The 26,087-nt window shown below is 52.2% G+C and overlaps 1 protein-coding gene across 4 annotated transcripts in view; it reads left to right on the plus strand.

The window, feature by feature from the left end:
* Positions 1–233: 233 nt before the first annotated feature.
* SMPD4 (sphingomyelin phosphodiesterase 4) overlaps positions 234–26,087 on the plus strand; it is a 641,449-nt gene continuing 615,595 nt past the window's right edge. For 2 of the 4 annotated variants that reach the window (XM_078667774.1, XM_078667777.1), the window contains exon 1: positions 234–329. The gene's annotated coding sequence lies outside the window, so the exon portion shown is untranslated. The other 2 variants (XM_078667775.1, XM_078667776.1) reach the window with 2 other exon arrangements.

The following is a 26,087-nucleotide window of genomic DNA, read 5'->3' on the forward strand; positions in this document are numbered from 1 at the left end:
TGAGTCGGAAAGTCAACGCTCCAGTTGTAGAAACCATTTGGTTAATCCTTGCTGCTCCGTTTTACACGGGGCCGGTGCAGTTTAGTATTTCTAGGTGAATCTTGACCAGCCGTTCGGAATGAAAGAGAAAGCGCACAATCCGAAAAGGATGCCATCTCCAGACAAGTGCCGCAGTCTTTTTTTGGTTTCCATGACAGCTCACACAGCGGGCGCTCGCGGCATGACGTCATTGGTGTGCGTCCCTGTGTTGAGCGATCGCTTTGGTTCTCACAGTCGCCGGGTGCTTGCGTCAGCGCGGCGGATTGAAAATCATAACCGGCGCTTGACGGGTAAGTGGGGAGTGGGAGAGCAGGTCCACATTGTGTAGTGCTGCAACTTTTATCTGTGTGCTAGATGTGCCAGACTATTTCTGGCGTTCGACGTTCCTGCATCGCAAGGCGGGGGTAGCCGATTGGTGTCATGCACTTAAGTAAGACAGTCCTCTCTGTCGTTCAATTTTTTTTTTAATGTATAGGATAAAATGGGTAATAATATTAGTAAAAATCGTGTTCGTATGGTATTTCACACAGCTCTTATGCCGTTTCTACCCGCTATAAATGGCAGTTATTCCAATTAGTGCATTTAAGACTTCTCAAGTTTCCCAGGTCCATGGGTCATCTAGTCCAAGCTTTTTTTTTTGCTTTGTTGGACTTGTGATGATCTTATGAATGGCTACCAAGACTACAAGTCCTACAATGTGAAGCATAAAGTTGAACTGGATGAGCTACTAACACGTGGACCTGAGAAACTTGAGGGTCTGAAATTAATGCCTTTTAGTCTCGGTTGGATGGAAGGTAGGGGTTGCCTTGCCGGGAGTTCCACTCTTGACCGTTAGGTGTTTGCGACAAGAGTTACACACACTGACACACTTTGCAGGAATACTCAAAGGAGAATGCTGAAGCAATGCAAGAACCCCGGGGATACCATAGCACTTGTGGTTCACAGAAGCTGAAGGACACCAGGGTACATTGCTGCTAAGAGTGAACAGAACTGATGATGGACATTTCTCGGGGATGATTTTCACCGGACAAGGGTTACAGGAGCTATTTCGTTGTCAGAATGTGTTGATGCACTAAAAATCTAAGTGAGAGGAGAATGGACCTCTTGTCTTGTGTAACCAGGGTCTTGTTTGTGTTGGTTCCGTCATAAAAAACCCTCCTTATACGTACACAGGCAGGTGGCGGTATATCTTGATTCGCCGCCTGAGTGTAGTTACAGCATCATCATTGGGGTTTCGTTAGTATATATGCTTACCTCCACCTGGAGGAAGACCAACTGGTTTGTCAGTAGCGTCCAGAATTAAAAACAACAAGGGTGTGAATGTGCTCAAGTGTGGTGAAATTAGAATTCTCTACATCACGTTTTCACAGATATTAATTGTAGAAGTTGTGATGTGGGAAATGAAAAATAAGGGGGTGCGTATGTAGACCCAGTTACTAGTCTACTGCACTGTCATTGATCAACATGTTTCAGCCTCCTGGTGTAGTCTAGAGGCTTTCGTCAGGACCAGATTTTGTTTAGGAGCGCGTTGTGGCTCCTAATCTTGTGGTTAACTTACCACTCTTACTTAAGGAAGTCACATCTGTATTATCTGTACCTTTCTATTGCCTAATATTTGCTTCCTCGGAGTGCCGAAGAGCACAGTTGGATCCTTAATTCGATTCCAACAAGTCACTAACTTGTTCTGGCTCTGTTCGCTGTGTTGATGGACAGGTAGGTCAGCGAGTGTTTGAGGCGACAAACAACCGAAGGACACTTTTGAGATCCTAATGGGAGAAAGCAAGGACCAGGAACAGAGGATGACTAACTGACCGCAGAGGCCATCAGGGGCAACACATGCTTGAAAACATCCCTCCCTCGAGGTTGAAGTTAACCTATGTCAGGTTAAAAAGGGTGTGAAGTCCGTTCCGGGGCAGGTGAAGGACGTTTGAAAAAGTTTGCTCGAGGATTACGAATGATAGTGATACCTGAATTTTGATTATGAATGAATATTTCCTCCACAAAAATAATTGCATCAAGCGCACTTTCCTTACATTATAAGAATATAGCAAGTCACTGAGGATTTCCATTGCCATAAAGGAACGAGTCCGAAGGCAGAGTTCCTTTATAATGTCATGGAACTATGAGATGACTTGCATTATCATAATGTTTGTTGGACCCGGCCTCGTGGCGTAGTCCCGCTCCTCCCCGCATGGCGGGCCCGGGACAGCCATGACCCCTGTCCTCCCCGACGAAGCTACCCTTCACGAGAGCCGCCACTCCTGGCAACCCCCGGCTCTCCCCCTCTGGAACACGGCGACCCCTGTTCGCTTCACTCTACTGGCCCAGACCCTACCCGGGCCACCATCGCAGGCCCCGACTCCATCTTGGACCCTCCACGTCCTGACCACGTGGCCTCGGCCCGTGCCCGCCCGCAACCCCAGCGAAGCCCCGACATCGTGGCACCAAGATCCGACCAGGTGGTAAAGCGGCCACTTGACAGATCAAGGAGGAGGGGAGTTTCGATGGCCCTCCAACCGTCCCCGGACGCCTGGTTTCGATCGCCCTCCGGACTCCCTGGGCGCTGGCTCCACCCCCCTGCTGGGTGTCTGGACACTCTCATCCCAGCCCCTCTGGCCCCCAGGCGCGAGGGTCCGGACATCAAAGGGCTCCAGACCTATATCTGGGACAGCTCTGGAATGGGTCAGTAGTTGTATCCTGGAGTCGAGAGCTCTGCTGACGCTGTCACAGCTGACCCCGAGAAGAACTCGCTGCCGTGAACCCTGAAACCCTCTTCGGAGCCTGTTGGCGCTGCAGCGGCCCAACCTCGCTGAAACCATCTTCGGAGCCTGCTGGCGCTGCCGCGGCCCAACCTCGCTGAAACCCTCTTTGGACCGCGGCAGCGCCAGCAGGCTCCGATCTCGCTGAAACCATCTTTGAAGCCTGCTGGTGCTGCCGCGGCCCGACCTTGCTGGTCCTAAGACTGTCCCGCTACCCCTTACCCTCAGTTACAGAGACTTTAAGGATCCCTCGATCCGTTTGTACATATTACCGAGAGAACCATTTGTTATTGCTGATAAAGATCCTAAGAAGTTACTCTCCTGTGTGGTGTCCCTTTGTAGTGGTGTGATTGCTCTGCTGATACGATTCTAGGAGAGGAACCTCACCCAGGAGGCCTCTCGACGGCGCTCGGCCAACTCCATACGGAGAGGTAGGTCTCGGGGTGGTCAGTCAGACATCTTCTACCTCCCCAGGGACCGCCTTTCTAACAATGTTTGTCAAGAGGGTATTTTATTCCTTAAACTTCAATATCAAACCATCACTCGTCACACAAACTTCTTTAATCCTTGGTATCTTGAGCTTTAATGGTCATCGCAGACAAGAAGGTTAAAAGCAGAATTTGTATTGTGAAATCAAACACAAAAAAGTGGTACTTTTTGCAGAAAGGATATTACAATCACTTTAATGTGAGTCGTTAAAAATGCTGAGGCTAAGGTTGGAATAAAACCAGTAGAGATTCTGTTTTTCCTGTAATGAACTATAGCATGGAAAAAAATGTGCTTCCTGCTGATTAGTGTTCATTAAAAAACAAAAAAATGCCAATTCCAGATTTCTTTGTTTAAATTGCAGCTGTAATGATGGTCCTTCTTCTGCATTTTACCCTGACTGCTGGCTGCAGGCATTGTGACCTCAGAAATTAATTGTAATGACTTATTACGGTTGCACATCTAAGTAATTTCTTTATTGCAGGCGACTAAAGACGTCACAAGAAATACTATCCAGAAACTACACTGGCTGCGTATGGAAGCCCGAGTTCAATTTAAGGCTCTCACTACTGTTTTTAAAATTCTTAAAACTGACTGTCCCGGACTTTTACGTCCACTCCTAGAGCCTTACATCCCCCAGCGTGCCCTACGCTCCTCGGGTCAACATTTGGTTGTAACCCCCCGCATAAGACTAAGCAGAATAGGTGGCCGTTCTTTCAGAGTTTTGGGGGCAAAGCTCTGGAATTCCTTGCCTCCCCACATTCGCTCCATGACCAACCTGCTGGCCTTTCGCAAAGCGATTAAAACTCTTCTATTCTCCCCATCATAATCTTCACTAGTCCTTCCTCTTCCTCCCCCTCCCCTCAGGTTACTGTTATGGTTCAGCGCCGGGACGCCTCGTTGCTGGGGCAGCTGTTCGCGCTCAATAAAATATAATAACATAACATAACTAGTCATGTGTAATAATGTTAGAGGTAGGCTTTCATCAAGGTATTGGAGGCTCCCCTTTTTTAGGTCTCGCCTAGGCTGCGCGCACACATTGCCCTAGGAGAGGACCTTTAGGAATTGGTCTTCACTTCACTTTACAAGCACGCCCCGCTGCTCGCTCCCGCAAGGTGGATGCCGCCACAAGCACGAGTGCTTGAAAAGTGTAGACTGCTTGTTATTTATGAATGCCCTCAAGTGGCCATCAGCGGTACGAGAGAAGTAACTCTTCCCCAGCCCACTAGCTCTGTCATACCCATATTCAGCATCGCTCTCTTCCCCAGCCCAGCTGCTCTCTTGTTTTATTTAACGAACTCCCCGCACTGCCAGCAGTTTCTTATGAACTGCGACTACCTTGATTTATCTACTGTCGCTTCTCCCTTTTTGTAGTAAAAAAGGAGAATTAAAAAAACTCCTCTGAAAGAAATCTGGGGCCTGTGAAGCCGCTGCCCACTGTGACAGCGAGAGGCAGAGCCGGTGGTATTTTTAGCCCGGCGCACAAAGCCCGGCTTGTGTGCGCATCTCTCTCAGGGCCTCACCACCGAATTATCTCACTCCACAGCCGCCACTTCCATAACTCCCTCTGACCCAGCCGGATAAATCTGTGGCAGGTTATGAATTTGTGATCAGACTACCGACTAACACCCAGCACCTTGGCTGAGCGTACACATGAAAGGCAGCCTAAACAGGACGAGGCGCACACGGAGTGATGGGCCGCAACCCACACCCTCTCCCGTATTCACTTCAGCACAAACCACAGCATTGAGAGACAAAAGGCGCTATTGCGCTATAGCGCCCTCGCCAGACCCCTTCACTAATAGACATCCTACAGATTGGCATCCAGTCCATGTGTGCCACGTTTTTATGGCGTGGTATTACAATATTTGTAGACAGTTTATGTACCATACCAATCATATATTCTTGTTTACATTACAACTACATAAGGGTTTATCTGTACTAGTACTTAAGTACACCTGCCTGCTAGAAAACAGCAGTATTGTTCTATTAAAATTATAGGTAGTGGTTAACTTTTTTAATATACATTTTTATTTAAAGCTTAAGCAACTCTATTTATAGCCCAGCAGGTTATATATTTCTTCTGTTAACTTTGTTGTATATGAATGCAATAAAAAAATTAAACATCACACCAGCTTGCAAGATTCAGACTGATTGGCTTTGTCAATGCTTATTTTATAGTGTGGTGTTGTTTTTAGGTCTAATTTAAGGGTGTAAATGTCTTTAAGACCTACTGTACTTCAATTCTTTGAAATATAAATAACAAGCATTTGCAATGCAATAGGTCTCTCATTGGCAAGAGTTTAAGCTATTGGCATTGTAAATTACAAGGCCTTTTATTTATGTGTTTTGCCAACCAACACATATATAAAAGGCATGGTCATTTCTAATGCCAATAGCTCACAGTCTCGCAAATGCAAGACCACTTGGTGGCTGCGCCCCTTTCTTTAGACACTGCTCACCGTATTCAGCTATGTCTAAAGAAAGGGGCAAAGCCACCATTAAAGTGAAAGCACGGCATGGGGTGCTTTAATAACAAAACAAAAAAACATGTTTTTTTTTAAAAGAACCCCATGCAGTGCTTTCACTTTAACGGTGGCAACGCCCCTTTGTCGAGATGCGGCTCACTATAACCTGAATATGGGGGGCAGCGTCTAAAGAAAGGGGTGTGGCCACTATTAAAGTGAAGTGCGGCTGTAGAAGTGGACCATGCTGTCAAATAAATAAGGAAGCGTGGCCGCTATACTTAAATCGGACCACACAGCCAAGTAAATAAATAAAGAAATGCGGCTGCTATAGTTAAAATGGACCGCCATTACTAATTAAAAAATAAAAGCGCTGCCTTGTAGGAAAGCACGTCGTGGTGTAGTGTAGTTCCTATATTTCCAATAGGCTCTGCGCATTGGAATAATATATCCTATAGATTTGGCGTAGGACTTAGGTCGACCAGGTCTCTATCAAGTATATTAGACTTAATTGTGAGTGCCAGCTAGCTCAGAGGTCACTAGAAACTTTCTCGAATAAAAAAGAAGGGATTAGTTTCTGACAACCGCATAAACGTGACAGCTTTGTTTCCCCAAGAATAAAACTAATCTTCAGAGTCGTGGAAACAATAGATAGATATTTTACTCAGTCATTCGTGCATGCTTCGTTTCATCAGAGGTGCGTTTTCAATAAAAGGTTTACTGAAAAGTCTTCTTTCTCATGCAAAATAAATGAACTGCTAAAATTGTAATACTGGTTGCAAAGCCAATCAGTCTGAATCTTGCAAGCTGATGTGATGTTTAATTTTTTAATTGCAAGTATATAACAAAGATAAGCAGAAGTAATATATAACCTGCTGGCCTATAAATAGAGTTGCTTAAGCTTGAAATAAAATTGTATATTAAAAAAGTTAACCACTACCTATAATTTTAATAGAACAATACTGGTGTTTTCTAGCAGGCAGGTGTACTTAAGTACTAGTACATAAACCCTTATGTAGTTGTAATGTAAACAAGAATATATGATTGGTATGGTACATAAACTGTCTACAAATATTGTTATACCACGCCATAAAAACGTGGCACACATGGACTGGATGCCAATCTGTAGGATGTCTATTAGTGAAGGATGTCTATTAGTGAAGGGGTCTGCCGAGGGCGCTACAGCGCAATAGCGCCTTTTGTCTCTCAATGCTGTGGTTTGTGCTGAAGTGAAAACGGGAGCCGGGAGAGGGGTGTGGGTTGCGGCCCATCACTCTGTGTGCGCCTCGTCCTGTTTAGGCTGCCTTTCATGTGTACGCTCAGCCAAGGCGCTGGGTGTTAGTCGGTAGTCTGATCACAAATTCATAACCTGCCACAGGTTTATCTGGCTGGGTCAGAGGGAGTCTATGGAAGTGGCGGCTGCGGAGTGAGATAATTCGGTGGTGAGGCCCTGAGAGAGATACGCACACAAGACGGGCTTTGTGTGCCGGGCTAAAAATACCACCGGCTCTACCTCTCGCTGTCACAGTGGGCAGCGGCTTTACAGACAGCAGATTTCTTTCAGAGAGATTTTTTTAATTCTCCTTTTTTACTACAAAAAGGGAGAAGCGACAGTAGATAAATCATGGTAGTCGCAGTTCATAAGAAACTGCTGGCAGTGCGGGGAGTTCGTTAAATGAAACGAGCAGCTGGGCTGGGGAAGAGAGCGATGCTGAATATGGGTATGACAGAGCTAGTGGGCTGGGGAAGAGAGTTACTTCTCTCGTACCGCTGATGGCCACTTGAGGGCATTCATAAATAACAAGCAGTCTACACTTTTCGAGCACTCGTGCTTGTGGCGGCATCCACCTTGCGGGAGCGAGCAGCGCGGATTGCTTGAAAAGTGAAGTGAAGACCAATTCCTAAAGGTCCTCTCCTAGGGCTATGTGTGTGCGCAGCCTCGGCGAGACCTAAAAAAGGGGAGCCTCCAATACCTTTATGAAAGCCTACCTCTAACATTACACATGACTAGTGACGTCTTTAGTCGCCTGCAATAAAGAAATTACTTAGATGTGCAACTGACGGTGGGCGGGGCCGGCCGAGACAAGAGACGAGCCTCGCGGGCTCCATTTTTGCTTCCCCCGGGCGGGAGGAAGCAGTGCAGTTTGGTCAATGTACCCTCGTCCTACACTTTATTGGCTAATAACACTGGCCGGAGGAGAGCTGCTTCAATTTATCCGCGGGGCTCCCATGGTGAAGGGAGAGCTACGCATGTGTCCTGCTGCCTCCGAGTCTGCCAGAATAACCGGCGGCCCACCAGAGAAGACAGGAAGGCGGGGCTGACAAAGGCACACTGCTGGTGCCCTCCCCCCTGCCACAATGTCATGACCCTGAGGAGCCCTGGTGAAGGGGAGCTCCCCTCAGCATTACGGGGGCCAGGAGCGGCCCCAAAGCAGAGCGGAGGAGAGGAGAGGGAGTTGGTGCATCGAAGGCCCGGAGGAGTGGGGTTAAGAGGGAGCCTGCATTTAGTGTGCGAGCCAGTGGGGCCCGCCCGCACATGTTTGGTGCCCGCTTCGGGGCACATCGTCGGTGCTCGCAGCTGCCCCGCTTGTCAGAGGGCAGCTGCTCCACGGGATCTGTCTTCCGTCAGCCCCCCTCCGCCTGTCTCTTCCATCTCCGGGAACCCCCTCACCTCCGTTGAACCCCAGCCTAAGGGGATTCATTGCTCTTCACTGACCAGACTGATTGGCTTTGTCAGCTTTGTTAGTGTGGTGTTGTTTTTAGGTCTAATTTAAGGGTGTAAATGTCTTTAAGACCTACTGTACTTCAATTCTTTGAAATATAAATAACAAGCATTTGCAATGCAATAGGTCTCTCATTGTCTGTGTGTGTGTGGCTCTGTGTGTGTGGCTCTGTGTGTGTGTGTGTGTGGCTCTGTCTGTGTGTGTGTGGCTGTCTGTGTGTGTGTGTGGCTCTGTCTGTGTGTGTGTGGCTCTGTCTGTGTGTGCGGCTCTGTGTGTGTGTGGCTCTGTGTGTGTGGCTCTGTGTGTGTGTGTGGCTCTGTGTGTGTGTGTGGGTGGGTGCGTGTGGCTCTGTGTGTGGCTGTGTGTGTGGCTCTGTGTGTGTGTGTGGGTGCAAATGCAATAGGTCTCGCATTTGCGAGAGATTAAGCTATTGGCATTGTAAATGACAATGCCATTTATTTATATGTTTTAAAAACAAAAATAATGTCATGAGCAATGCCAATAGCTCTAACTTTAACAAAGACGAGACCATTGCACTGTAAATGCTTGTCACTATATAAGCGAGTGACTATTGCTCAGCTCTTTTTGTAAATGAGGAAGAAGAGTAGGTATGTTTCTTAATTCTCGTCTTCTCTTATGCTCCCTTTGACCCCTTCTCGCTCTAGAACTCCTACCAAGCTGATCCACTGCACAAGGTTGTCCCTTTCTTAAGGAGCCATCCAGAACGTTCAGGCTCGTGCTCAGACTTCACCATCAGGCGGCATAGAGTAGTCATCTATGACTCTCGAGTAGACCGTCACGTTGACAAAACTAAAAGTCTGGAATTGTAAATGCACAGGTGCATGCCCTATAATAATTCAGCGTGAACATTTTTACTGGTAGCCTAAGTAACAATGCATTATTAAATCAATTGCCAAGGGCAGCAATGGATATACATTTTTTTAATCTGGAAGTTTAAAAGCCTGTGCACTAAAAACAAAGCACAAAAAACTATTGCTATCTATATAGAATACACTTGTGTGATAAAGAATTTAGTGTGTTCCGTACCAGTTTACTTTTGAGCTTTAAATGCAATGTAAGCTGTCTGTAGGTGGCAGAATGCTGCATTGAAAGCCAATAGCATGATATATATATATATATATATATATATATATATATATATATATATATATATATATATATATATATATATATATACACACACCCCACCCCCGCCACACACAGAGCCCCACACACAGCCACACACACAGAGCCCCACACACAGACAGACACACACACACACACAGAGCCCCACACACACAGAGCCCCACACACAGCCACACACACAGCCCCACACACACACACAGAGCCACACACAGCCCCACACACACAGAGCCACACACAGCCCCACACACACACACAGATCAACGCACACACACACAGAGCCCCCCACACGTACAGAGCCCCCCACACGTACAGAGCCCCCCCCACACAGAGCCCCCCCCACACAGAGCCCCCCCCCCCACACACACACACAGACAGAGCCACACACACACAGACAGAGCCACACACACACAGACAGAGCCACACACAGACAGAGCCACACACAGACAGAGCCACACACAGAGCCACACACAGACAGAGCCACACAGACAGAGCCACACACAGACAGAGCCACACACAGACAGAGCCACACACAGACAGAGCCACACACAGACAGAGCCACACACAGACAGAGCCACACACAGACAGAGCCACACACAGACAGAGCCACACAGCCACACAGCCACACACAGCCACACACAGCCACACAGAGCCACACAGAGCCACACACACAGCCACACCACACAGAGCCCCACACACACACACAGCCCCACACACACACACAGCCCCACACACACACACAGCCCCACACACAGAGCCACACACACACACAGAGCCCCACACACACAGAGCCCCCCACACACACACAGAGCCCCACACACACGTACAGAGCCCCACACACACGTACAGAGCCCCCCACACACGTACAGAGCCCCCCACACACGTAAAGAGCCCCCCACACGTACAGAGCCCCCCACACGTACAGAGCCCCCCACACGTACAGAGCCCCCCACACGTACAGAGCCCCCCCACACAGAGCCCCCCCACACACACACACACAGACAGAGCCACACACACACACAGACAGAGCCACACACACACAGACAGAGCCACACACACACAGACAGAGCCACACACACACAGACAGAGCCACACACACACAGACAGAGCCACACACAGACAGAGCCACACACACAGCCACACACACACACACAGAGCCACACACACACAGATCCACACATACACACGCACACACACACAGAGCCACACACACACACACTGAGCCACACACACACAGAGCCCCACACACACAGAGCCCCACACACACAGAGCCCCACACACACAGAGCCCAACACACACACAGAGCCCAACACACACACAGAGCCCAACACACACACAGAGCCCAACACACACACAGAGCCCCCCACACACACAGAGCCCCCCACACACACAGAGCCCCCCACACACACAGAGCCCCCCACACACACAGAGCCCCCCACACACACAGAGCCCCCCACACACACAGAGCCCCCCACACACACAGAGCCCCCCACACACACAGAGCCCCCCCCCACACACAGCCCCACACACACACACACAGAGCCCCCCACACACACACAGCCCCACACACACACAGCCCCACACACACAGAGCCCCACATACACACGCACACACACACACAGAGCCACACACACACACACACAGAGCCACACACACACACTGAGCCACACACACACACACACACACTGAGCCACACACACACACACAGAGACACACACACACACACACAGAGACACACACACACACACAGAGACACACAGAGACACACACACACACACACACACACACACACAGAGCCACATACACAGAGCCACACACACACAGAGACACACACCCACACACACACACACACACAGAGCCACACACACACACACACCCACACACAGCCACATACACAGAGCCACACATACACACACAGAGCCACACACACACACACACACAGAGACACACACACACACACACAGCCACACACACACACACACACAGCCACACACACACACACACACACACACAGAGCCACATACACAGAGCCACACACACACACACACACACACAGAGCCACACACAGACAGAGCCACACACACAGACACACACACAGACCGAGCCACACAGAGCCCCACACACACAGAGCCCCACACACACAGAGCCCCACACACAGAGCCCCACACACAGAGCCCCACACACACAGAGCCCCACACACACAGAGCCCCACACACACAGAGCCCCACACACACAGAGCCCCACACACACAGAGCCCCACACACACAGAGCCCTCCACACAGAGCCCTCCAACACACACAGAGCCCCCCCACACACACACAGAGCCCCCCCACACACACACAGAGCCCCCCCCCACACACACAGAGCCCCCCACACACACACAGAGCCCCCCACACACACACAGAGCCCCCCACACACACACAGAGCCCCCCACACTTACAGAGCCCCCCACACTTACAGAGCCCCCCACACTTACAGAGCCCCCCACACTTACAGAGCCCCCCACACTTACAGAGCCCCCCACACTTACAGAGCCCCCCATACTTACAGAGCCCCCCCACACACACAGAGCCCCCCACACACAGAGCCCCCCACACACAGAGCCCCCCACACACAGAGCCCCCCACACACAGAGCCCCCCCACACACAGAGCCCCCCTCACACACAGAGCCCCCCTCACACACAGAGCCCCCCTCACACACAGAGCCCCCCTCACACACAGAGCCCCCCACACACACAGAGCCCCCCACACACACAGAGCCCCCCACACACACAGAGCCCCCCACACACACAGAGCCCCCCACACACACAGAGCCCCCACACACACAGAGCCCCCCACACACACACAGAGCCCCCCCCCACACACACAGAGCCCCCCCCACACACACAGAGCCCCCCCCACACACACAGAGCCCCCCCCACACACACAGAGCCCCCCCCACACACACAGAGCCCCCCCCCACACACACAGAGCCCCCCACACACACACAGAGCCCCCCCACACACACACAGAGCCCCACACACACACACAGAGCCCCACACACACACACAGAGCCCCACACACACACACACAGAGCCCCACACACACACACAGAGCCCCACACACACACACACAGAGCCCCCCACACACACACACAGCCCCACACACACACACACAGCCCCACACACACACACACACAGCCCCACACACACACACACACAGCCCCACACACACACACAGAGCCCCACACACACAGAGCCCCACACACACAGAGCCCCACACACACAGAGCCCCACACACACAGAGCCCCACACACACAGAGCCCCACACACACAGAGCCCCACACACACAGAGCCCCACACACACAGAGCCCCACACACACAGAGCCCCACACACATAGAGCCCCACACACATAGAGCCCCACACACATAGAGCCCCACACACACAGAGCCCCACACACACAGAGCCCCACACACACACACAGAGCCACACACACACACTCACACACACTCACACAGCCACTCACACGCACAGAGCCACACACACACACAGCCACTCACACACACAGCCACTCACACACACAGAGCCACACACACAGCCACACACACACACACACACAGAGCCACACACACACACAGAGCCACACACACACACAGAGCCACACACACACACAGAGCCACGCACACACAGACCTACACACACACAGAGCCACACACAGAGCCACACACACACAGAGCCACACCACACACACAGAGCCACACCACACACACAGAGCCATACCACACACACATAGCCACACCACACACACAGAGCCACATCACACACACACAGAGCCACACACACACACACATCCACACACACAGAGCCACACACACAGCCACACACACACAGAGCCCCCCCCACACACACACACACAGCCACTCACACACACTCACACACACACAGCCACTCACACAGCCACACACACACACACACACAGCCACACACACAGAGCCCCACACACACACACACAGCCACACACACACACAGAGCCACACACACACACAGAGCCACACACACACACACACAGAGCCCCACACACACACACAGAGCCCCACACACACACACACAGAGCCCCACACACACACACAGAGCCCCACACACACACACACAGAGCCCCACCCACACACACAGCCCCCCACACACACACAGCCCCACACACACACACACAGAGCCCCACACACACAGAGCCCCACACACACAGAGCCCCACACACACAGAGCCCCACACACACAGAGCCCCACATACACAGAGCCCCACATACACAGAGCCCCACACACACAGAGCCCCCCACACACACAGAGCCCCCCACACACACAGAGCCCCCCCACACACACAGAGCCACACACACACACAGAGCCACACACACACACAGAGCCACACACACACACAGAGCCACACACACACACAGCCACACACACACACAGAGCCACACACACACACAGCCCCACACACACACACAGCCCCACACACACACACAGCCCCACACACACACAGCCCCACACACACACACAGCCCCACACACACACACAGCCCCACACACACAGCCCCACACACACAGCCCCACACACACACAGCCCCACACACACACACACAGCCCCACACACACACACAGAGCCCCACACACACACACAGAGCCCCACACACACACAGAGCCCCACACACACACAGAGCCCCACACACACACAGAGCCCCACACACACACAGAGCCCCACACACACACAGAGCCCCACACACACACAGAGCCCCACACACACACAGAGCCCCACACACACACAGAGCCCCACACACACACAGAGCCCCACACACACACAGAGCCCCACACACACACAGAGCCCCCCACACACACAGAGCCCCCCACACACACAGAGCCCCCCACACACACAGAGCCCCCCACACACACAGAGCCCCCCACACACACAGAGCCCCCCACACACACAGAGCCCCACACACACACAGAGCCCCACACACACACAGAGCCCCACACACACACAGAGCCCCCCACACACACAGAGCCCCCCACACACACAGAGCCCCCCACACACACAGAGCCCCCCACACACACAGAGCCCCCCACACACACAGAGCCCCCCACACACACAGAGCCCCCCACACACACAGAGCCCCCCACACACACAGAGCCCCCCACACACACAGAGCCCCCCACACACACAGAGCCCCCCACACACACAGAGCCCCCCACACACACAGAGCCCCCCCCACACACAGAGCCCCCCCCCACACACAGAGCCCCCCCCACACACAGAGCCCCACCCACACACAGAGCCCCCCCCACACACAGAGCCCCCCCCACACACAGAGCCCCCCACACACACAGAGCCCCCCACACACACAGAGCCCCCCCACACACACAGAGCCCCACCCACACACACAGAGCCCCACCCACACACACAGAGCCCCACCCACACACACAGAGCCCCACCCACACACACAGCCCCACACACACAGAGCCCCACTCACACACACAAAGCCCCACCCACACACACAAAGCCCCACCCACACACACAGAGCCACACACACACACAGAGCCACACACACAGAGCCACACACACATAAGAGCCACACACACACACAGAGCCACACACACAGAGCCACACACACAGAGCCACACACACACACAGAGCCACACACACACACACACACAGAGCCACATACACACAGAGCCACACACACACACACAGAGCCACACACAGAGCCACACACACACACAGCCACACACACAGCCCCACACACACAGAGCCCCACTCACACACACAAAGCCCCACCCACACACACAGAGCCCCACACACACACACAGAGCCACACACACAGAGCCACACACACATAAGAGCCACACACACACACACACACACACAGAGCCACACACACACACACACACACAGAGCCACACACACACACACAGAGCCACACACACACACACAGAGCCACACACACACACACAGAGCCACACACACACACAGAGCCACACACACACACAGCCACACACACAGCCACACACACACACAGCCACACACACACACAGCCACACACACACACAGAGCCACACACACACACAGAGCCACACACACACACAGAGCCACACACACACACAGCCACACACACACACAGAGCCACACACACACACAGAGCCACACACACACACAGAGCCACACACACACAGAGCCACACACACACACACAGAGCCACACACACACACACAGAGCCACACACACACAGAGCCACACACACACAGAGCCACACACACACACACAGAGCCACACACACACACACATAAGAGCCACACACACACACACATAAGAGCCACACACACACACACATAAGAGCCACACACACACACACATAAGAGCCACACACACACACACACAGAGCCACACACACACACAGAGCCACACACACACACAGAGCCCCACACACACACAGAGCCCCACACACACACAGAGCCCCACACACACACAGAGCCCCACACACACACAGAGCCCCACACACACACAGAGCCCCACACACACACAGAGCCCCACACACACACAGAGCCACACACACACACAGAGCCACACACACACACAGAGCCACACACACACACAGAGCCACACACACACACAGAGCCACACACACACACACAGAGCCACACACAGAGCCACACACACACACAGAGCCACACACACACACAGAGCCACACACAGAGCCACACACACACAGAGCCACACACACACACACACAGAGCCACACACACACACAGAGCCACACACACACACAGAGCCACACACACACACACACACATAAGAGCCACACACACACAGAGCCACACACACACACAGAGTCACACACACACACACATAAGAGCCACACACACACAGAGCCACACACACATACCCACACACATACCCACACACATACCCACACACATACCCACACACATACCCACAGAGCCACACACCCTCACCCTGGGGAGTCTCCTTATTTACAAATGGGTTATTCGAGGCCCCCACCAACTCCCAGAGCTCACCCGTTGCTTCCCTCAGTCTAGGTCAGCCACACGCCCATCTCTGCCCAGTAACGCCCCGGGGAACAGAGGCAAGAAAAAACTATAACATGCAGGGAACAGAGGCAAGAAAAAACGATCACAAGCAGGGAACAGAGGCAAGACAAGCCTCCTTCTGAACACTTTTCATGACTCTCTCATCCCGAACAGTGAAGACCCCCATGCACCAACTCCCAACCCTGGCAGCGATGAGCGTCCCAGACCAGCTCGTCTACTGACAGTTATCAAATCCTATTTCTTGGCAAAGCGTATGAAATGAAAGAGATATATCTACAGGCTTTTGAATGATTATTCTACTGACGTCACAGAGTGATAAGAGAATTTGCAGCATCTTTGATCTCCCTAAAGTTCGGACGGGCACTGACGCCTCAGATACTCTGTATATACAACAGAGGACGAACTGGAGCCAGTTTCACGAGGTGCCCGACTTTTCGTGTGCACCGCTTCACCACCAAGGAAGGGAAGGGCGGGCAAGTTGAGAGGCACACAAGGGCTGAGAGGCAGCCACTCTAAACACACATGCGAAAGAAAGCAATAAATGCCCCAGAGTTTGGATCCTGAAAATGTAGTAACAGAAGTAATCTGCACATCAGTAAAACAATTGAATGGTGAAATTTAAAACAAACTACACCAACTATGCCTTGAACTACCACGCCCCTCCTCAACTCAAAACACTCACAAGGAAGTGATGCCTTATTACTTGCAGTATAACAGTGAGCTGACCTCGAGTCCTACTCTAACGAGGAGGGTGATTTGGGAGGGGGCGGGTGAGTGAAGAGCAATGAATCCCCTTAGGCTGGGGTTCAACGGAGGTGAGGGGGTTCCGGAGATGGAAGAGACAGGCGGAGGGTGGCTGACGGAAGACAGATCCCGTGGAGCAGCTGCCCTCTGACAAGGGGGGCAGCTGCGAGCACCGACGATGTGCCCCGAAGCGGGCACCAAACATGTGCGGGCGGGCCCCACGGGCTCGCACACTAAATGCAGGCTCCCTCTTAACCCCACTCATCCGGGCCTTCGACGCACCAACTCCCTCTCCTCTCCTCCGCTCTGCTTTGGGGCCGCTCCTGGCCCCCGTAATGCTGAGGGGAGCTCCCCTTCACCAGGGCTCCTCGGGGTCACGGCATTGTGGCAGGGGGGAGGGCACCAGCAGTGTGCCTTTGTCAGCCCCGCCTTCCTGTCTTCTCTGGTGGGCCGCCGGTTACTCTGGCAGACTCGGAGGCAGCAGGACACATGCAGGGCTCTCCCTTCACCATGGGAGCCCCGCGGATAAATTGAAGCAGCTCTCCTCCGGCCAGTGTTATTAGCCAATAAAGTGTAGGACGAGGGTACATTGGCCAAACTGCACTGCTTCCTCCCGCCCGGGGGAAGCAAAAATGGAGCCCGCGAGGCTCCTCTCTTGTCTCGGCCGGCCCCGCCCACCGTCAGGCTCGTTTTTTTTTCTTCCCTCAATTCCTTTTAAAGATAGCCAAAAAATAAAAAGGACACTGCAGTGACATAAACTAAATACGTTTTGCATACTACAGTTGAGCTCGGACGAGCTCTGAACCACGGTCGGATTTATCAACTGAAAACTCTCCCCAGCTGTATTAAACCCACTCTTACCTGCTGAGGCAAAAACTACCGCATTCAATTTCCGGAGGAAGCATGAAAGCAGATACTAGGGAAACCACTTGTCCGCCACTTACACGGACCGCCCGTGCATTCTCCCCAATGCTTAACCAATCCGAGCACGCCACTGACCATTCCGACGTGCTTGTTGACTGTGGAGTTCGACAGTGGTTTAGTCCGAGCCGTCCTCCTTTAATTGGCGGGTACTCGTCCTCCTTTAATTGGTGGGTACTGTTCAGTTTTGAGCACGTCTGGTTCGGTTGGTGGTATTGCGGTCAGTTAGCCACGTACCGGGCAATGACAGCCTCTCTTGGGCCGTGCATGTTACGCTGCAGTCGTCTCCCACCACCATGTTTCTTCGAGGTCAAGCAGAAATGCCTCTGAGAAACGCCCCGTCGTTTTCTGACTGGAGGGCGTCTTTTTCTTTCTCTTCCCATTGGCTGGAATATAAAATTCCAGCCAATGGGAAGAGGAGAGAAAGAACCTAAAAAACACACCCCTCCGAAAAAGACGGGGCTTAAATGGAAAGACGCCCCTCTTCTCCAATGGCTGGCCTCTGTTTAGGAAGCCAGCCAATGGAGAAGAGGGGCGGGTTTAAGCCCCACTCTCGAAAACATAAAATCTCGCCAGCGAGACTGCGCAAGTGCAGCCTACGCAGGCCGAGACCTAATGAATTGAGCTCAACTTAAAACTTCCAATCTTATTTCTATTGAAGGAATCCATTTGTGCTCAATATCCACAACCTCTGTTTTATATATGGAAAAGACAGAACTGAAAACACACTCCCGTTTACTAACAAGGAGACAGCATAAGTCAAATACACACTCCTCATTTAAAAAGAATCAGTTAAAAACAGAAATAATCAAGGGTTTAAGGATTAAATACCCACTTTCCGCTATAGCAAAGATTTAAATGAATTATTACCAACTCCTCCCTTAAATTATCCGAATAAACACCCTCTCCCCTTTACATTGAAGAGATTAGTTGAATACATTCTCACTACCCGATAATATATCAAAGTTTATTTGCACAAATGACAGCTCACCTTAATAGCTAAGAAAGCAGATGAATACATTCCCACTCCCCTGTATATAAAAACAAGCATTGGCATAGCCAATAGGTCTCGCCTTTGGGACCTTAGTATTTAGTTATGCAGCACAATATCCTTGGTGCAACAACTTTTTATTTTTTATTTTAAAAGAATTTATTGCATTTGGACAATAGTACACAGCTATCGTGTGCCTACAACCCTGGGGCCGGCAGCAGAGAATATCAACAAGCAATTATTAAACACACAGCGTGTATGCCGACATCCCAGGGGCCCGGCAGCGAACGCGATTCAATAATAAATCTTTATGAAATTTCCTGTAACAATAACATGAAAGTAAGTGATCGCGAAGTATACCAGATTCATTCTACTAATGTCTTCTTGCCAATAACTGATACTTTTATATATACCCGCCACCCCTCCCCCCCCCCTGTCTGCCTGCATCTGCCCGCCATTGGTTCTACATTTGCTTATCTGGTGATGCCTGATGAATGACTATTATTTCTTACATTGTCATCACTTTCACACTCCCTGGGTCCAGTGACTACAACATAGTCGACGTGCTGTACATCCCCATAACATTCCCCGCGGCCTGCTACCCAGCAAGGTACATGTTTCAGGTAGACGTGCCAGAACAATGATCGGCTCCCCCCGTCTCCAGCCACGTTACATACGGCTCCCAAATATCTACTGGCCTGGATCGGATTGGCGTTAGTTCCCAATATCGAGTCAGTTGGTCCTTGCAGTAGGTGACTGTATGTAGCCAGCCATCAACTGTGGGCGGTCTTGCTCTTTTCCAATGTATCGCCACTTAACGCTTGGCCAACAAAAATAGCATTGATACCAATTTACGAGATCCCCTTGGGATCTCTTGAACATACCCCAACAGTGTCACTAGTGGCGTGAGCGATATCTGTGTTGCGGTAATGTCTCTAATGTGCCCGACCACTTCCACCCAAAACTGGGCTATCAGTCTACAGGACCATGCCAAGTGTATGAATGTTGCGTCCTGAAGTCCACATCGCCAGCACTTCGTGCCTGCGTAGAGGCCCATGCGGTGCAACTGTACGGGCATGCGGTACACTCTATGTAAAAAATTGAAGTGTATTAGCCGAAGTCTGTAGTTCGGCGATAGGTGCTCCAGCTGTGAGCAGCAATATATCCATTGTTGCTCCGTGATTGGGGTTGCAATGTCCTTTTCCCAGTCTACTTTTGAGGTGTATGACACTATGGGGGATGTCTTTTGCGTAGTATTGTATATGCGTGTAATCAGTTTTTGGGGAGAGGGATCAGATAGGACATTCTCCAGAGCAGGGAGAGTCTGTGGTTCCTGAGGGTATTCAGTGTATCGTGCTTTGCAGGCTGCCCTAAGCTGATAAAATAGTAGTGTGTCTGATATTGAAGGTGTCTGTTCTTTACACATGTGTTGCAGTGTTAGGAATGTAGCTTCTGGGTATAGATCGCCACCAGTTTCCAGCCCGTGCACTTTTGCCCGCAGAGTACTGGCCTTATCTGTCAGCGGGGTCAGCAGTGGGTTGCCTCCTATCGGCATGGATGGAGCATACAATTCTTGTACTCCTGCTCGTTTTGCTATACCTCGCCATGCCCATCTCGTTGCTTCAACCGTGTCGATTTCTCTATGGGATCGTTTATAGGTCTGGTACACTGCCGCATTCAATGGAATCAGTGCAGTCTATCTCTATCGCTGCATGTGGTTGGAACGGCGTTGGGTGGTGCCAAAAGTGTAGGAACTGTGCCTGCGCGCTGTATGCATAGAGTTCAAAGTCAGGGGCGCCCAACCCTCCTTGTTCAAAGGGTAGCGTCAACAAATTCCAGGAGGCACGTGGCTGTTTGCCTGCCCATACTAACTCAAGCACGGCCGTCCTAAGTCATTTGAAAAAATGTACAGTAAGCGGCATTGGTATGTTGACAAATCGGTATAGCAGTTTAGGAAGCAGAACCATTTTCGTGATTGCTATGCGTCCCAGTATTGAAAGGGGGAGTTTTTTCCATCTCTGTACCTTAGTGATAATCCAGTCCATAACCCTCCCATAGTTGGCCACCCACAAGTCCTACGTAGATCTGCTTATAATTATGCCCAGGTATCGTGTTTCTGACTCCACCCATTGAATGGGGTAGTCTGTCATGCAGTGATCTGTCTCGTCCGTGAGTGCTAGTATTGTGGATTTTGTCCAATTGATTTGGATCCCCGTGAGACCCCCGTACCTGATCACCTCTCTCATTATATCATTAACGTTATCTTTGGGATTAGTCATTTAAATAGTCATGTCGTCTGCGTACATTGAGATTAATAGACCCCTGGATGTGAATCCTATGCTCCTGTGCGTGTGGTGCTAGCGAAGCCTCGCCGCCAAAGGCTCGGTTGCAATGGCAAAGAGCAACGGCAACAGAGGACAGCCCTGCCTCGTACCACGGGTAATGTCAAAGGGTTCAGACACCTGTCCATTTACTCACACACTTGCCATCGGGTTAGAGTATAACATTTGAATTTGGTGGATGAAAGCAGGGCTGAGGCCCATACGAGCCAACAATATGAATAGGAATTTCCATTCCAGTGAGTCAAAGGCCTTGGTTGCGTCCAGTAACGCCGCCACTGCCTGTACTTGAGGAGCTAGATAATGCAAGGCTCCAAACAGCGTGCGCAGATTATGTGACGTCGACCTCCCTGGTATAAATCCGGACTGGTCCGGAAGCGCGATTTGCGGAACCATTGGCTGCAACCTATTCGCCAGGAGCTTTGCATATATCTTGGCATCAAGATTTATTAATGACAACTGTCTATAGGAATCAGGGGAAGTAGGATCTTTGTCGGGTTTTAGCAGAGCTATAATCGTAGCATCTCTCAGGGTGGGGGAGGAGTGTGCCCGTGTCCATTGCTTCCAGGTACACCTGCAATAAGCGAGGGGCCAATAAATCCATATTCTTTGTAAAATGCAGTCGTTAGGCCATCCGCCCCTGGAGCTTTATCAGACGGCATACCACTAATGACTTGACGTATGTCTTCAACCGTGATCGGCATATTCATATATTCACGGGCCCCATCATTGAACCAAGCTAGCGCTACCGTGTCCAAGTAGTCCGTTATGTCAGTCTCCGGTGGACACGTGCTGGATGAGTATAGGCACTGATAGTATCGGGACATAGTAGATAAAATATCCCCTGGCGTCCTAGCCACCTCCCCGTCAGCTGCCCTCAGTTCCATAATGTATTCAGCACATCTCGGAGTTCTCAACAGGCCCGCCAACGTCTTTCTCGCCCTATCACCCTCACCATAACGTCTAGCCTGCATGTATTTGTGCAAATAAGTAGTTTCCCTCTCTGCCTCTCCTTGAAATTCTGTCAGCTTTGACCTGATCTTTGCAGTTGTGGCAGGGGATGGGTTAGTTTGAAAGTCTCTCTCCAAGTCCCCAATCTCTTTCTCTAGCCGCTCTAGTGTGTGCCGGATATCCTTCAACACTCCAATTTCAGCGCTATGCAATTGCCTCTTATAACCGCTTTAAAAGCTTCCCAGAGCGTCCCAGCTGAGTCCACTGAGCTATCTTTTCTCTCAAACTCTCTCGGAATACCCGATCCAGCAGTGCGCCCAACGGAAAACTCCAGGCAATGGCTGTATATATAGCTCAGGGATTCGCAATGACAGTACTGTAGGTGCATGATCTGAGAATGTGCGAGGGTAATGTGCTACATCAGTAACCCAAGTATGAATATCTTTCGACACCAACCAGTATTCTAGTCTCGACCACGAGCTTCTGTGGTGTGTGATGCATGTGCCTTCCCTCACTGTGGGATGTAACGCCCTCCATGAATCTATCAGATAGAGGTCTTGTATAATGTCTGATAGTGTCTGCGCGGCTCTGGGATGATGATTTCGGGATACTCCTTCCTGATCTAGCGTGGGGGACAATACTACATTGAAATCTCCTCCCTAAAGGATCGCCATTGGCCCTAGTGCCTGTACCCTTTGGCAAATACTCTGGAAGAAATCCAGGCTGTCAATGTTAGGGCCATATACGTTTACTAGCAATGTAGGGGTGTCTTATAGCGTGCCTTGTAGGAGAACAAATCTACCCTCACTATCTACAATCGTCTGATGTGTTTTCCACTGGAGCCCCTTGTGTATAAGAATGGCCACTCCTCTAGAATATGTCGAGTAGCCCGCTACCGCTATCTCGCCCCATCTGGCATTCCTAAGGGTACCTGCCTCTGCTGTAAGTAAATGTGTTTCTTGGAGCAGGCAGATATCCACCCCACGTCGCAGGAGATAAGACTGAACCAATCTCACCTTTCTACGATCGTTTAGGCCTCTTACATTCCAAGACATACATTTGAGTGAATGTTAGACGGAGACCTGGAGGGTCGGCCGAGCACAGTGATCGCACAGACAGGTAACTTCCCCCCCACAGATGGACACCACACAAAGATCAGGGTAACACCTTTTATAGGCACTTCTGGTAGTAGAGTGGTGCGATACAAGGCGATCAGGACACGATGATCCTCTCAATTCTAGTCTCTAGTAAGGGAAGGGGGTAGCGGGACAGTCTTGGTACCTACGGGTACGGAGGTGTAACGGTGATAGCTCACAATCCTCGAGCTCGGTGTTCGGATGGGTCGGACCGCGGCAGCGCCGGCAGGTCCCGAAGAGGTCGTAGGTGGCAACGGGCCGCGGCAGCGCCAGCAGGTCCCAACGAGGATGAAGGTTACAACGGGCCGCGGCAGCGCCAGCAGGTCCCACGAGAATGCAGGTTGCAACGGGCCGCGGCAGCGCCAGCAGGTCCCACGAGGATGGAGGTTACTACGGGCCGCGGCAGCGCCAGCAGGTCCCAACGAGGATGCAGGTTGCAGAGGGCCGCGGCAGCGCCAGCAGGTCCCACGAGGATGAAGGTTGCAGAGCCGCGGCAGCGCCAGCAGGCAGGACAATAGTTCACAAGGCAGGGCTGTGGCAGCGCCAACAGTCCGTCAAGGATGAGTTCTTCTCGGTGTCTCTCGACTCCAGGATACAACTGCCTTCCTGTCCTGGGGCTGCCTCAGTTATAGGTCTGGCGCCCTTTGATGTCCGGACCCTCGCTCTTGGAGGTCGGGAGGTCTGGGATGAGGGAGTCCAGACACCCAGCAGGGGGGTGGAGCCAGCGCCCGAGGAGTCTGGGGGTGCTCGGCACCTGGCGGGGGAGAGCCATCGACACTTCGTACTCCCATTGACCTGCCAAGTGGTCCGTTCACCTCCTGGGTGGAGGGTGGTGCCGGGATGTCGGGGCCTGGCCAGGCCCGGGGTTGGGGTCGGGCTGAGGCCGCGCGGCCGCGTGGTGCCGTGTCCAAGATGGCGGCTGGGCCGGGCAATGGTGCTGACGGTGGCCCGGGCCCTGTCCTGCGGGGAGGGAGCGAGCCCTTCATGTGGCCTGTCCAACATGCGTCCCCCCCAGCTGAAGGCGGGGAGAGTCACCCATCTTCTTGGGGACTTTCCTCGTCGAGGCGGAAAAAGCGGGACAGGCCGTCCGCGTTGGCGTGGTCTTGACCAGGGCGATGCTCCACAGTGAAGTCCATCCCCTGCAGGGAGATGGACCATCGCAATAGTTTGGGGTTCTCCCCCCGCATCTGCATGAGCCATTGCAGGGGCCGATGGTCCGTCTGTACCCGGAAATGGGTTCCGAAGAGGTACGGCCGGAGCTTCTTGAGGGCCCATACCACAGCGAAGGCCTCTCGCTCAATGGTGCTCCAGCGCTGTTCTCGGGGCAGTAGGCGTCTGCTGATGAAGGCCACTGGTTGGTCCACCCCTTCGGTGTTCAGTTGGGAGAGGACGGCCCCAACCCCATGGTCGGAGGCATCGGTCTGCACGATGAACTCGCGGCTGTAGTCGGGGGCCTGGAGTACAGGAGCGGTGCACATGGCGGCCTTCAGCGTCTCGAAGGCTGCTTGACAGTCGGGCGTCCAGTTGACTCTCTTTGGGCTGTTCTTGGACGTGAGTTCCGTGAGGGGCCCCACAATGCTGCCATAGTCCCTCACAAACCGCCGGTAGTATCCGGTGAGCCCCAGGAAGGCTCGGACCTCTGTTTGTGTCTCGGGGGGTTGCCAGGACTGGATGGCAGCTACCTTGAGTTGGAGGGGAGCCACCAGACCGCTCCCCACTTGGTGTCCGAGGTAGGTTACGGACCCCTGGCCGATTTGGCACTTGCTGGCTTTTATGGTGAGGCCGGCCTGTTGGAGGGCCTGCAGGACCTCTCGGAGGTGGTGGAGGTGGTCTGCCCAGTGGCGGCTGTATACCGCGATGTCGTCCAGGTAGGCGGCGCTGAATTCTTCGAGGCCCGCCAATACCTGGTTCACCAGTCTTTGAAAGGTGGCTGGAGCGTTCTTCCTGCCGAAGGGCATCACTCTGAAGTGGTAGTGTCCGTCCGGGGTGGAGAAAGCGGAACGTTCTTGGGCCCCGGGGGTGAGGCCGATCTGCCAGTAGCCCGCTGTCAGGTCAAAGATGCTTAGGTAGCGGGCTGCCCCCAGGCGGTCGACCAGTTCATCTGCGCGGGGGATAGGGTGAGCGTCGGTTCGGGTGACCGCGTTCAGCCCCCGATAGTCGATGCAGAATCGGAGCTCAGGTGTGGTGCCCGGTGCCGCGGCCTTGGGGACCAGGACGACCGGGCTGGCCCAGGGACTGTCCGAAGGCTCGATGACCCCGAGGGCGAGCATCTTGGAGACTTCTTCTTGGATGCATGTACGTACCCGATCCGGTA

The sequence above is a fragment of the Lissotriton helveticus genome, chromosome 11, assembly GCF_964261635.1.
Source record: "Lissotriton helveticus chromosome 11, aLisHel1.1, whole genome shotgun sequence".
Taxonomy (NCBI): domain Eukaryota; kingdom Metazoa; phylum Chordata; class Amphibia; order Caudata; family Salamandridae; genus Lissotriton; species Lissotriton helveticus.